This window comes from Bos indicus, chromosome 25 (assembly GCF_029378745.1).
Source record: "Bos indicus isolate NIAB-ARS_2022 breed Sahiwal x Tharparkar chromosome 25, NIAB-ARS_B.indTharparkar_mat_pri_1.0, whole genome shotgun sequence".
Taxonomy (NCBI): Eukaryota; Metazoa; Chordata; class Mammalia; order Artiodactyla; family Bovidae; genus Bos; species Bos indicus.
Window position 1 is genome coordinate 27,581,034 of NC_091784.1, and position 11,091 is coordinate 27,592,124.

The window sequence follows — 11,091 nt, forward strand, 5'->3', positions numbered from 1 at the left end:
TGGAGGTTCCAAATAAGCAATTCTCTATGAGCCCCTACCAGCTCCCAGAAGACACCCACTCTGAAGTGTGAATTTGGGGGTCATCAGACCATGGGGTTGCTAAGAGTTGGACATGACTGAGCAGCTTCACTTTCACTTTTCACTTTTCACTTTCATGCATTGGAGAAGGAAATGACAACCCACTCCAGCGTTCTTACCTGGAGAATCCCAGAGATGGGGGAGCCTGGTGGGCTGCCGTCTATGGGGTCGCTAAGTCAGACTAAAGCGACTTGGCAGCAGCAGCAGCAGCAACAGAATATGGTTGGTATTTAAAGCCATGTCCAGATGAGCTCAGCTCAAGAGTGAGTGTGGATGAAGAGATGAGGACATATGAGATGGGTATTACTCCAGTGAAGAATGGGCCACAGTGGCTCAGAGAGGTTAAGTGACTTATCTAAGGTCACACAGCTGGTATGGGGTAGAATCTGCATTGACAACTAGGTCCTGGTACTGCATTCACAAGGGTCTTAGGTCTTAAGTACTGCTTTAGAGTTGTCCTTGCAGGCTTCTCTTTATCCAATTGACCTGGGGCTATCATTAAGTGTTTAAAGGGTTTGTGTGCGTGCGTGCTAAGTTGTTTCAGTTGTGTCTGACTCTGTGCAACCCTATGGATTGTATGTATATTTGATTTACAATGTTATGTTAGTTTCAGGTATACAGCAAAGTGATTCAGGTGTGTATATATATTCGTGCAAGCTAAATCGCTTCAGTCATGTCCAACTCTTTGCGACCCTATGGACTGTAGCCCACCAGGCTCCTCTGTCCATGGGGATTCTCCAGGCAAGAATATTAGAGTGGGTTGCCATGTCTTCCTCCCAGGGATCTTCCCAATCCAGGGATCAAACCTGTGTATCTTAAATCCACCTGTATTGGCAGGCAGGTTCTTTACCATAAGCACCACCTGGGAAACCCTTAGAGGGTTTAACTGGTGTTTAACTGGTGGGCTCTAAAGCCCTTGATGTTTCCAGCTGAGCTTTGAGAAAAGCCAGAGAATCAGGAGTCCAAGTTCGGGCCTGGAGGTCTGATGGGATTCCCACACACCAAGACAGTGAAGATCTGTGTGCTTCGCAAAGCCAGAGGTCGTAGGAATTGAAATACTAGATTTTGGAAGTTAGAGGACCTGGCTGACCAGGTATTGGCCATTAAGGCATGTTTTTGGATCCATTCCAGCCCCAGAATAATTAATGAAGTACTCAGTACACCCGCGCGGCTTTCCTCCAGTCTGGAAAATGTCACCAACGGGTGTCACCAACTGCTTGCCTTCATCCCAGCTCTAAATTGAAGAGAATGGTAAAATGATAAATGACAAATGGTAAGATGGTAAATGATAAAACAAAGATAATGCTTGTCTCTCCAGGAATGCTATAAGGTTAAACAAGAAAATGTCAATGAAATCACCCAGCTTAGGTCAAGCCCTGGCACAGAGTTGAATTCCTTCTCCTGCCTCGGCCATTAAGAATCTCCGCAGAGATCCCTCACAAGCCGTAAGACTTCCAGGGGTCCCCTGTTGCCTTTGCCCCAGGCACTTGTTCAGTTGGACACATCCCACCTAGGAAGTGGTCTTCAGAGTTCCATAGACCCTGGGGTTCAGAAGTGGTGCTTTGGGGCTTGTCACCCTAGCCTGATTAGTCATCTGCCTTCCACCCCGCAGACCCTTCTCTGCCCTGCTCTCTACCCTGGAGGCTCCTTTGCTCTCTGGCTCCCACTTGGGTTCAGCTAAAGGTAGGACAGGCTGGAGATCAGAGGGAAAGAAAAGAGAGGACATTTCTGCCCCGCTCTAGTCACACTTCTGACTTTATCTCTCTGCTCATGTCTATACGATCTGTGAGGTGACCTCCTGTGATACTGTGATTCAAAATAAGAAATATATATTTGACCTTTGTCTCATTTCTGGCACAGAACTCCCCCATACCACACACACACACTGGAATTGATGATCAGAATTATACCCCCTCCTAAGTGTTTCTACCTTTCACCGGGTTCAGCAACACTATTTCTTCCCTTAAATCTTGGAATTAGTAACATTTTCCCTTTACTGTTAGCCTCTGGGGGCTTCAACATTCTTTGTAGGTTCCTTTAATATCATACCTATAACTCTACCAGGAGTCCCTATATTAAAGCCTCTGGAATTGTGCTGTCCCATACAATAATCACTGCAATTTAACTTACAATAATTAAAATTAAATACAATTTGGGACTTCCCTGGTGGTCCAGTGGTTAAGAATCTGCCTTGCAAGGAAAGGACACTGATTCGATCCCTAGTGGGGGAACTAAAATCCCACATGCCTTTGAGCAACTAAGCCTCAGAGCCACAGCTAGAGAGTCCTCACTACACAACAAAAGATCCCTCATGAAGCAAGGAAGATCCTGTGTGGCACAACTAAGACCTGATACAGCCAAATAAAATAAATTAATTAATTAAAAAAAAAAAAGCCACTGGCCCAAGCCATCCCTCCATTACCCGCCATGGAGTCATTCTGGCTACTCCTTCAGGAAACTCCAGAAGGCCCCACATTCCTGCTACTGATGGGTTTACACCCATATAACAACTGGAGAATGGAATGGAAACCCACTCCAGTACTCTTGTCTGGCAAATCCCATGGACAGAGGAGCCTAGTAGGCTTCAGTCCATGGGGTCGCTAAGAATCGGACACGACTGAGTGACTTCATTTTCACTTTTCACTTTCATGCATTGGAGAAGGAAATGGCAACCCACTCCAGTGTTCTTGCCTGGAGAATCCCAGGGACGGGGGGAGCCTGGTGGGCTGCCATCTATGGGGTCGCACAGAGTCGGACACGACTGAAGTGACTTAGCAGCAGCAGCAGCAGGCATTAAACAAAGTCAAGGACCTTTAGTTCCCTTTCTTATCAAGGGCTACAGATAATACTTGGATCTATTTTGCAGATACTTTCTATTTGCAGAAATCCCCTCCAGGTGGAAGAAGTTCACTATATATTGCCCACAAGCACATAGAACCCAGACAGGTTAGAACCAGAAGGTTGATGATGCTGACTTCCGTTACCTCACTGCAAACCAATCAGAAGAATAACCACATGCTGATCATGGGCCCCGCAACCCTCTCTTCAACATGTAGCTGCTTCCTCTTTCCCCTATACAATCTCCAAGCAAAAACTTGGGAAATGGGAAGTTGGTTTTTTTGGATATGAGTCCACCTTCTCCCTAGGATTGCCAGCTTCCTCAATAAAGGTGTCTTTCCTTATGTAGCACTTGTCTCGTACTGGACTCTTGAGCAATGAGCAGCCAAAACTGAGTTCAGTAACAAGCCCACAGCCATGACACTCAAGGACTGGCTCCTTCCACCACCCTGTTTCCCCATGCCTGCCTCTAGCCCACACGGCATGGGTGCTCATGAACACAGAGAATGGGGGCTTTCTGCTGACCTCTGTGGAGAACTCTGGGGACATTTGTAGAAGACCAAAAGCTGCCCTCTACTGTCTCAACAGCCACTGATCTGGGGACACAAGGTGGGGCTGGGCTGGGGTGCCACACAGTGTAACCAGAGAGCCTGCCTGAGCTCTGATCAGAATGCAGTAACAGGGGCTGGATATACCTACTTTTAAATTTAAAAAAATTTTAATTTTTTTAAATATTTATCTATTTGGCTGCATCGAGTCAAAGTGGACAAGGATGGGATCTTTCATTGCAGCATCCAGGCTTCTCTAGTTGAGGCACTTGGGATCTAGCATGTTCAGGTTCAGTAGTTGTAATGCGTGGACTTGGTTGTCTCTCTGCATGTGGGATCTTAGTTTCCCAACCAGGGATCGGACCCGCATCTCTTATGTCTCCTGCATTGCAGGTGGATTCTTTATCCACTGAACCATCTGGGAAGCCCTCCAGTCCTGTCTAAGGAATTGTAAAAACAAGTTTTGAAAGCATCAAACTGTTTTCAAGGCACTATGAACCCCCCACTTCCAAACTTCTTGGCCAAGTAATAAAACTGGTTTTTAATTAATTATTTTTGGTTGCACTTGGTGTTTGTCGCTGCGTGTGGGCTTTCTCAAGCTGTGGTGCATGGGCTCAGCTGTCCCCCAGGCCTGTGGAATCTTCTCTGACCAGGAATCAAACCTGTGTCCTCTACATTGACAGGCAGATTCCCGGGACCACTAGGGAAGTCCCAACATAACTGTTTTTGAGAACAAAGTTCAAAATATTTAAAGGAAGAGGTTGCCACCTATGTTTGAGTGAGGAGGTCAGCAAATCCTCTCCCCAAAGGTAACTATAAATCTGGGTAAAACAGACAAAACAGTCACTTTGGAGCTCTGAAACTGACCAAACACATGCCCCAATCTAAGAAGGAATTGACTTGAAAACTGCTCAACTTTGAGTTAGAACTGGGGGAGGCTGTTCCTGTGTTCTTGCTTGAGGCTGCTTCATCTCATCTCATCCCAGCTGCCAAGGTGGGACAGTGTTGAGGACCAGCAGATTCACTGATGAAGGGGGCTCATTGGATTTAGAGATGCAGACAGTGCCCACACCAAGCAATGTTGCTGGTAGAAGTAGCCAAATTGGGGGTGTGCAAGTGAGAAGAGCTGATGCTTTTACTAGCCTGATGCTGTGGTTGAGATTGAGGCACGCATACTCCTAGCTGAGGCTGTGTGCATTTGCAGCGGAGGGCAGGGGGGCCCACTCCATCCTTCCACGCTTGGCTAACCCTGGGGCCACATGCGCAGAGAAGCTTCAAAAGGGCTCAGAGGAAAGTAAATCTGGGGCCAACTTGAAAACAGCTTGAACTTTGTACTCTCCTACCCACACACAGATTTGTTGGCAGAGAACAGAATTCGCACTGATGCGAGGTAACTGAGTACAGCCTCCATTCAATAAGTGGCTGACCATTAAGTGACACTGACACAGAGGTCTTCCTAGGAACCCAAGCTTAAAAATAAAAACATCAATTGGTTAAAAAACAAAACACACAAAAACAGGGTAGAGACCATGGCCACACGGCATGAAGGAGGCAGATTTCACAGATACTGCCTACCAGGCTAATTATTAAACAAACAAACAAACAAACAAACCAACCAACAACAACCTTTAGGGGGCATCAGTCCAAACTCAGTGGGAAAAAAAATGTAATAGACCAAGACTTTGAAGTACCTATTATAAATATGTTCAAAGAACTAACAAAGAAAAGTGTGACAACAAAACAAAGACTTAAAGCATGCCAATGAATCAAAAATAGATCTTGAGAAGGGGGAGAAATCATGGATTTTTTTCAAAGGAAAGAAGTTCTGATACCTTCTACGACACGGACAAAGCTTCAAAACAGTATGCTAAGTGGAATAAGTCGGACACAAAAGGGCAAATTCAGAGAAACAGCAAAAATGGAGACTACCAGGGATTGGAGGGAGAGAGGAATGGGGAGTTTTTTGTTTAGTGAGGGTACAGAGTGTCTGTTAGGATGGTAAAAAATTTCTGAAGGACTTCCCTGGCAGTTCCGTGGTTAGGAATCTGCCTGCCAACATGGGAGACAAAGGTGTGATCCCTGGTCTGGGAAGATTCCACTTGTCGTGGAGCCACGAAGCCCAGGAGCCACAACTACCAAGACTTGAGCGCCCTAGAGTTCATGCTCTGAAACAAGAGAAGCCACCACAAGGAGAAGTTCGAGCACCGCAACTAGAGAAAGCCCACACATACAGCAACGCAGACTCAGCACAGCCAAAAATAAATACATCATTTTTAAAAATTAGAAAAAAATAAAATAGGCCATAAATTGGGTCAGTTCACTCATCAAAAATCCTGGCTAGACTTCAGGATCACACAGGCCTGGGTTCTATCACTCTCTCATTTTCAGATTCTTCAATATGGGGCAGGTCAGTTTTCCTCACCTCTCTGAGCCTCATTTTTCTCATCAGCAAGATGGGGAAAATATGTAGCTAACTAGTAGGTTGTTGGGAAGATGAAATATAATACTCCTAACTTATTTAGATACTTAAGAAATGTCAGAAATTCCCCGGTGGTCCAGCAGTTGGGACCCTGTGCTAGCACTGCTGAGGGCCTGAGTTCAATCCCTGATCTGGGAACTAAGATCCCACAAGCATGGGAAAAGAAAAGGAAAAGAAAAGAGAGATGTCAAATGACTTCCTCTTCTCTTATCAAATAGAGATGGGTTTAGAGTAGGAAGTCTGAGTCAGATAAGAGGCCTTTAGGTCAGAGGGCAAAAGCCCACATCGTGTCCAAGTGACCATGGAGAGCTTGAAATAGAGGAAGGTGTCCAAAACAGGGAGCCACAGGGCCGGATGCCACAGAGTTGAGTGGGGCAGAGACATGCAGGGTAGTGGGTGGAGAACAGGAAAGTGAGAGCAAGGACGATAGCATCAGAACAGGAAGACCAGATGCTGCCCAAGCAAATCTCAGTCAGCATCAGCATCTGCAGCTAGATTTTACACACTGGTCACATGCAGGGTTTACACAGAGAAAGTGTTAGTTGCTCAGTGGTGTCCAATTCTTTGCAACCCCATGGACTGCAACCCACCAGGCTCCTCTGCACATGGGATTAACCTGGTAAGGATACTGGAGTGGGTTGCCATTTCCTCCTCCAGTGGATCTTCCCAACCCAGGGATGGAACCCGGGTCTCCTACACTGCAGGCACTACACCATCTGAGCCCCCAGGGCAGCTGTGGCTTACACAAGGAGGTGGGCCTTACCTACAGGGCAGGCTGGGCCAGACAAGCCTCCTGGAGAACGGGGTCGTGTCGGCCCCCAGCCAGCCAACTGGAGATGTGAGCTGGGATGTTCCCCCTGAAGGAGGTTGGTGGTGGTCTGGGAAGTGGTGAACCTACCACAGTGAAAGTGTATCACTGAACTTGGGGAATAGTCAAAAAGGACCAGGAGCAGCCCAGCCTCTGTGGGGAGTTCAGAAATGGCTACTGACTTTGTCCTTTATCCACCCTCGAATCATGCGCAAAACGTACATGCTCCGACTCCATCAACTGCAGCCCACCAGGCCCCTCTGTCCATGGGATTTTCCTGGCCAGAATACTGGAGTGGGTTGCCATTTCCTCCCCCAGGGATCTTCCCAAAACAGGGATCAAATCTGTGTCTCTGTGTCTCCTGCATTGACAGGCAAATTCTTTACCACTGAGCCACCTGGGAAGCCCTCCATGTGTAAAACATCTGCTACTAAATCCACTCTTGAGGGAATTCCCTGGCAGTTCAGGGGTTAGGACTTTGCACTTTCATTGCTGAGGACACAAGTTCAATCCTGGTCAGGGAACTAAGATCCCGAAAGCTTCTGGGTATGGCCAAGAACAAACCAACCCACACTTGAAAGGAATTCCTCTTGGGTCTCAGCATCAGGAAGAGATGGGCATCTCCAGGGCTCTAGCTTGGTTCTGGCTGGGAGCAGAGTGGAAGGCAGGCTGCCAGGTTCAGGCCTCCCCACTGCCTAGGAGCCTGGGGTTCAGTGACTGTGCAATGAGGCGTCAAGCCAGCCAGGCGGGTCTAGAATGGAGGGCACGTGTGTCAAAGGTATGAATACACCAAACCTCCTCAGGCTTTGTGGATTCTGACTCTTCATTAATCTTAACCCCTTTTGGGGCTCCTTCCCAGACCTCATCTCCCTCAGGACCCCACCAGAGGCCCAGGGCAAAGTGTGATACCCTGGAGTATCCAGACTCCCCTCCCCGAATCCTGCTACTCTTCCAGAAAACAGCCTGCCAAAGGCAAGAGGCTGCATTTCAGAGGGGCAAGTGTCCGATGCAGTAATGACACCTGCAACTTTGACCTTGAACTCTCCTGTAAATCTGCCCCTGGCTCAATGATACCTCAGGATTTAGAATGAAACTAACGACCCCTCAGCCCTGCCTCCCTGGAAGATGCTTGGCCTTCCCAGGTGGCCCAGTGATAAAGAACCTGGCAAGCTGTAGTCCACGGGGTCACTAAGAGCCAGACAGGACTGAGCAACTGAACAAAGCCCTGCTTGTACTCTAATCTTGTCAGAGACCTCACCTGTGAACCACGTTATAAATCCATCATTAAATTCTCCCAGGTTGGGGCACATAGTTTTTAGAGGCAGAATCCCAGTGTGTCCCCCTTCGTCTGGCAAAGTAATAAAGCTCTCCTTTTCTATTCCACCCAAAACTCTGTCTCTGAGATTTGATTTAGCACTGGGGTAGAGAGGCTGAACTTTTGGTAATGGAGCCTGGAGCCTGGAGCTGAGGGAGGCAGCAGGGAAGAGACATGTGGAGCTGGAAGGGCTGGTTCAGGCCAGGCCATAGGAAACCCATCAGCTTCAAGTTTTCAAACTTGATCTTGAGGGCAATGGGGAGCCTTGAAAAAGTTTCAGTGAGGGGCTTCCCTGGTGGCTCAGTGGTAAAGAATCCACCTGCCAATGCTGGAGATGCGGGTTCAATCCTTGGGCCGGGAAGATCCTTCATGCTGCGGAGCAATTAAGCCCGTGCGCCACAACCACTGAACCTGTGCCCTCAAGCCTGTGCACCCCAACTACTGAAGCCTGACTGTCCAAGAGCCTGTGCTCCACACCAACAGAAGCCACAGCAATGAGAAGTCTTCGCACCTCAACTAGAGAGCAGCACCCTGCTCACAACTAGAGAAACGCCTGCACAGCAATGAAGACCCAGCATAGCCATAGATAGATAAAAACCAATTCCATTTATATAACATAAAAAAGATGTAAATACTTAAAAGTTTCAGTGAAAGGCAAGGTTCTTCACTTCTGACTTCCTATTCCAAACCCATAACCCAATGGGGATGAATCATAGGGGAAATTTCAGACAAGTCCAAATTTTAGGAATTTGACCAAAAACCACACCAGCACTCCTCAAATTGGTCAAGGTCAGTGAAAACAAGTCGGAGGAGCAGTCAGAACAGAGAAAGCTAAGGAGACAGGACAGCTAAATGTACCGCGGTGTTCCAGACAGGATTCTGAAACAGAAGAGGGATGTTACGGAAAGTTAGTAAAACATAAATAAAAGTTTAATCCATCCACACAATGGAATGTTACCCAACAATAAAGGTACTATTATACATTACATAGATGAATCTTAGAAACATGCCAAGTACAAGAAGCACACACAGAAAACACATTAGACCACATACGGGATGATTCCATTTGTGTGAAATGCCCAAAACAGGCAAATCTCGAGACAGGAAGTAGGTTAGAGGCTGGCAGGGGCTGGAGGGTGTGGGGATGGGGAGAAATGGGGGAGGAACTACTGCCGAGTGGGGTTTCTTTTAGACAAAATTCTAAAATGAGGTTGTAACAATGCTTTCGCAACCCTGTGAATGTACTCAACACAATGGTGCTTTAAGTGGGTGGATTCTATTGCAGTAAAGCTATTTAAAAATAGTAATGTCGAAAACAAAAAGTAAAAAAATAAAAATAGTAATAACATTGGTTCATGGGTTAACAAATGTTCCACTGAAAGATGTTAACAATAGGGGAAACTGGATGTATGCTCTGTGATATTTTTGTAAATCTACAAAACAACTGTAAGATACAAAAAGCTTATTTATATAAAAATTATATAGTGATTTCCCTGGCACTTCAGTGGTTAAGAATCTGTCTGCTAATGCAGGAGACAATGCAGGTTTGATTCCTAGTTTGGGAAGATTCCATATGCTTTAGGGCAATGGAGACCCCTGTGCCATAACTGTTGAGCCTGTGCTCGGGAGCTCACAAAACACAACCCCTGAAGCCTGAGTGCCCTGGAGCCTGTGCTCTGCAAAAAGAGAAGCCTGTGCACCATAACAAAGAGTAGCCCCCACCCACTGAAACCAGAGAAAGCCCAAACACGACAACGAAGAGCCAGTGCAGCCAAAAATAAATAAAATTAAAACAGGGAAAAGACTCTGTACCTCCAATGCGTGAACGTGAGTTCGATCCCTGGTCAGGGAACTAAGGTCCCACATGCTGTGGGGTGTGGCAAAAAATATTATATACTCACATGTAAAAATTATATATATATACACACACATATATATACACAGTTTGTTTGGTTTAAGGCAAGGGAGTTAAGTGTTGATAGGGGCTTGAAATAGGGACATGGCCAATGAAGAACTGAGTGAGGTTTAAGACGGGGAGAGGCATTCAGCTGGATGGAGTGCTAGTTTCCTATTGAGGCTGTTAACACAAGACCTCAAACTTATCACAGCACAATTTTATTAGTTCTAGCAGTGGTCAAAAGTCCCAAATGGTTTCACTGGGCCAAAACCCATGGTGGAGCTGCGTTTCTTTGTTTCAGCCTCTACAGGTACCTGCATTCCTTGGTATCTGGCCCCATCTTCCAACTGCAAAGCCAGCAGCAGGTGTAATATCTTCACCTCCTGCTCACTTGGACCCTCCTCAGTCCCGTTCACTTAATAGGACCCATGTGAACATACTGGGCCCACCTCACTAATCCAGGACACATCATTAACGTGATTGTGTCTGCAAGCTCCCTTTTGCCAGAGAGCCATACATTCACAACTTCTGAGGCTTAGGATGTGGCCATTTTGGGGGGCCATTAATCTGCCCACACCTGTTGTCCTCAGGGATGTAAACACAGACGGGATGTGTCCTCAGCTTTGGATGGAGCCTGGGATGCCTGCAGGATATCTGGGGAACTTCCCCTTGGCTTCCATCTATTCACCAAACACTACACACCTCCCATGAGTCAGTTACCGGAGATATAAATGTGAATACTGTATTTCATTGGTTCTAAAACATCTGTTTTTTCACTTTGGAACATATCTGCAATCAGGATGCAGCTTTGAATCAATGACATCTTACAACCGCAACAGGCAGGGTTTTCTTTCTAACACATGAAGACATCTTACAACTGAAGGTATCTTGAAATCAGTGAAATCCAGGTCTGGATGGAGCCCTAGTGTGGGCCCCACTGCTATAGACATTAATTACAGAAGGTAGCTGCCTCACCAGAGAATCAAGTATCCCCACCCAGCCCCTCCATCCTTTCCTGGTTCTGGGCCTGCCTCCTTCCACCCCAGGATGCCCACTGCCCCATGGCTCTGCTGCTCGACTCTTGGCTAACCGAGGCCACCAGAACTTTGGCCACACCCATGTTCAACT